The 4308-nt window shown below is 50.9% G+C and overlaps 1 pseudogene; it reads right to left on the reverse strand.

Moving 5' to 3' along the window:
• Positions 1-1037: 1037 nt before the first annotated feature.
• LOC132677185 (protein Shroom3 pseudogene) lies at positions 1038-2519 on the reverse strand (annotated as a pseudogene).
• Positions 2520-4308: the final 1789 nt, after the last annotated feature.

Raw genomic sequence — 4308 nt, forward strand, 5'->3', positions numbered from 1 at the left:
TTCACAAAACGCTGGTCATCAGAGTTGCTCTTCAGAAAGGCAGTTGGTCAGGGGCGCCTGGGTGCGTGGCTCAGTCGGTTAAGCTCAGGTCATGATCTCACGGTCTGTGAGTTCGAGCACCCTGGGCTCTGTGCTGACAGCTCAGAGCCTGGAGCCTGCTTCCGATTCTGCGTCTCCCGCTCTCTCTGCCCCTCGCCTACTCACACTCTGTCTCTCAAAAATGAATAAACGTTAAAAGAAAAAAAAAAGAAAAAGAAAGAAAGAAAGAGAAAGGAAGGTACTTGGCCAGGATGTGGAACACCAGGCATTCCCACGGGTCCTGGAGGGTCGTGGCGCTCCCTGGGAAACACAGCCCCTTCCTCTGCGCGCCCAGGGGCTCAGGCTCAGCCTCTCCTGAGACCCCCACCTCGGTCATGTTCTCAGGCTTCCAGTAGGAGCTGTTGGGGGTCAGGCAGGGGGACCGAGGCTCAGTGAGGACCCTAGGGGGTGGGAGCGGGGAGGGGGGGTGCCGACGGGGGTGGGGTGCGGGGGTGGGGTGGGGTGCGGAGGGGCGGGGTCACCCTCCCCTGGGGTCACGTGGTGCGGCTCCCGCAGGGTCTGCGGGGAGACAGACACCAGCTCCCCTGCTTGAGGTCGCCTTTCCAAAGTAGGTGGCCTCGAGAACACAGGATTCTGTGCCCCCCATCCCCACCCCTGGGCTGTTCTCGTCAGCGTGGGCGACTTGGGTGGAGGGCCTGTCGTCCCGCCACAGGGCCTCCTCGTCCTGGCTGCGGAGCTGGTGAGTGTCCTCGGGCCCCGGGTGGGGGGTGGCGGGCCAGGCCCCTGTCCGCACCTCTCCTCAGCTGTTCATCCTGTGGCTGTCAGGAACCCTCTTCCAGCTTTGGCTCCCGCCCTCCTTTTTTTTTTTTTTTTTTTATTAAAAGTTTATTTTTCAATGTTTATTTATTTTTGAGAGACAGAGCGTGAGCAGGGGAAGGGGCAGAGAGAGAGAGAGGGAGTCACAGAATCCGAAGCAGGCTTCAGGCTCCCAGCTGTTTTCACAGACCCCGCTGCGGGCTAGAGCTCAGGAACCATGAGGTCAGGACCTGAGCTGAAGTTTCAGGCTTAACCGACTGAGCCACCCAGGTGCCCCTTGGCTCCCCCCTTTTAAATTGCTGCTTCCCACTGTCTAGGACTTCAGGAAATTCAGAAAACCAGATATTGGTATCTGTCTCCTCGAAATCACCTCCCAAGGTATTGGGAGTTGGGAGGGCCCTGTTGGGCCTGTGGTTGTGGCTGTCATGGAAGCTGCTGACACTCGGGGGTCCGGGCTTCCTTGCTTCTGCTGCTCCATCTTGGAAACCTCCAGCCCCCAGCATGTTGTCTCCTGCACGGATAGCCCCGCAGAGCCTGCTCCCGCCCAGAGTGGATGTGTGCTGGTGTGGCAGGCAGGGTGGCTCCTCTACCTGGGGTCTGGATGGTAGGAAAGTGACCAAGGTGCGGGTTCTCCCCTCAAACCTTGGATAGAAAACTGGTCTGTCCACCCGGCTCCTGTGATCAGTCACGGCTTTCCTTCCAGCATCCTCTGCCTGGGCGTTGGCTGGACAGGTGGGCAGGCCCTCCAGGGTAGCCCTCCTGGGCTCCCCCTCCTAGCCCCAGTCTGTTTTGCTCCTCAGACTTCCAGGAATGTTGTGGAGAGAGGAAAAGGCTGCCTTGGTCCCGCCACAGTTGCTCGACAGGCTCTGGACTAGGCCTTCTCTCTCTAGCCTTCATTGTGGTCTTTGTGGAGATCGTCCTCCCAAGGCCCTGAGATCCTGGAAGATCCCTTATCTTCACCCACTTGCTTGAGGGGGTTTGAGGCTGTGGGAATTGCTATATGATGTCTTGCCCTGGGTGCCCTTTCTCTCACTGAAATCTGAGCTGTTGCCTTGGAGAGGTGTGGGATGTCTCTTTAGAGAGGTATTCTCTTCGTTTTCCGGTAGGGAAGAGAAATAGACTTTGTAGGAGATACATTTGGCTAAAGTTTCAGGTTTCCTCTCTACTGGGGACATTGAGTCATATTCTAGGGGCTCATCGAAGGCAAACTCAGGCCTTCTAGATGCATTTTGGTTTCCGTTCTCATCAAGGGCGGCCATCTTGTCACAAGCTTCCCGAGGAACTATATGTCCACTTTCCTTGGCCAATGCAAGGTGGAGTGTGTTGCTGTTACCACTCGTGGGAGGCTGGGGCACCTGGGCAGAGTGTGCCTCCAGGGAGGGTACCAGGTGGATGCCCGTCAGCGGCAGAGGTTGGAAAGGTTGGGCCTTCTGGGTGTAATTCTGCTTGGGCTACACCGGAGGGCTATTTTCTGGACTCTTCTCTAGCGCAGTAAGCAAATACTCCTCTATGAAGGGAGTTTTTAGGGAGCCTGCAGAACTGTAGAACTGGGAGAAGGAGGAGCTATAAGCCAAGTCCCTGTTGTTACAGAGGTGTCTGAGTTGGTCAGTGCTGCTGCTGGACTTGCCAGGGGAAAGAGAAGGATGGGGGGGGTTACCCCCCATTGGGTTCCAGGCTCTCCATGCTCTTCTGGGAGTAGCACCGTCAGGGCCCTGCCTCACAGAAGCACGGTCTTAGTTGTAGAAGAGCTGAAATGGTGGCTTTGGGGTCAAGGATTGCCAGTTGTGCCTTGAGATGTTTAGCATCATGCTGGCATTGGGTTGGTTCTCCCCAGATTTGGCGTGAATACCAAGAGCGAGGTCAGCCTGCAGGTTCACCGCACCTTGGCCTCAGCAAAGCTTTGTTCCTCCTGTCTACGCTACTTTCCTGTGCTGGGGGTCAGAGATGAGGTGCTTTGGGCTAAAGGAGTCAGAGGTGACAGTGTCTACAGGGTTCAGATGTGCATACACATCTCATCGCCTCTGGTGTGGCCAGAGCCATCCTCAGGGCTTCACAGGCTTCAGGCCAACTCCAAGTTCAAACCTTGCTGCCTCTCGGCACTTAGCCACACTCAACCATGGGCCACTTGGCCATGTTGCGGCTGTAGCAGCTACAATGGTCAGGTCTGTGGTTCAGGGCTTGAGGGCACTGAATCCAGATATATTCAAATATTAATTACTTAAAATTTTTTTTACAGGTAGATTAATTTTCTACTAATACATTTCAAGGATTGTGAAGAGAGTTTTACAAAATATTTATTAATACAAAGAGGTATTGAATCACATAGGTTTGAAAGCCACTGCTATAAATGTCTATATCGCATCTATAAAAAATTTTGATGTCCTTTATAATTTAGAATTAGAGTGACAGTTTGTGACATGCTAATAAAGAATTTAGAATATAGGCCATTTAAGGAAAATGTCAGATATCTGGGGATAGAGACGGTGTGAGAGGAACTTTATTGAACACATAATATGCACCAAGTATTATGCTTGTTTATTTATTTATTTTGAGGGGGTAAGGAGCAGAGAGAGTGAAAGAGAGAATCCCAAGCAGGACCCCTGCTGTTAACTCAGAGACCCAGTGGAGATGAACTCCAGGACTGAACCATGAGATCACCACCTGAGCCAAGGTCAAGAGTTGGATGCTTAACCGACTGAGGCACCCAGGTGCCCCATTGTCCTTTTTTACATATCATTTAAAAAAATGTTTACAATAAAATGTTTAGGTAGATATTCTTTTCCCATTTACAACTGAGGAAGCTCAGAGCATTTAAGTAACTTGTCTGGGTGGAAAAGCTATCTTGTTATGAATACAGGATTCAGACCCAATTCCATTTGAGTTCAAAGCCTAAACTCTTAACCACTGCGCAGGAGAAGATTAACTGGGGCATGATAGCTGTCTGCAGTCCCTGAAGGACTGATTTTCAAAAAGGATACGTTTCACCTGGGCCATTCCAGAGGCTCTAAAGCTTGGAATAATGAAGAGAAGTTAAATGGTGGATTTTGCCTCAAAGAACTCTATCACAATTGATTATCCCTGAGGAGAACAGACCACCGCAGGAGGTATTGCCCAGAAAGGTAACAGCAAACATAAAATCTAGTGATTATCTCGATCAAAGTTATTGAAGAAAGATTTTCTGCATTTGAATAAGATAGCTGGTCCAGAGGTTAACACAGTTTTAACTCTGAGATTCAGTGACTCTTCTGAATTATTTAGTTCAACCTCCTACATGGAAGTCCCTTCTAGAATGCCCTGGCATGTGATCGTAAAGCCAGTAGGAGCCTACTATCTCTTACATATTCTTGCCTGCAATTAATTCATAGAACTTTCCAAAGTTTTATTTATCCTTGAATACCACCTTACATTCTTTTTGGAGCAAGGTGGCAGGGAAATATGTTTCCTCAAAAAGTT

This window comes from Panthera onca, chromosome A2, assembly GCF_046562875.1.
Source record: "Panthera onca isolate mPanOnc1 chromosome A2, mPanOnc1 haplotype 2, whole genome shotgun sequence".
Taxonomy (NCBI): domain Eukaryota; kingdom Metazoa; phylum Chordata; class Mammalia; order Carnivora; family Felidae; genus Panthera; species Panthera onca.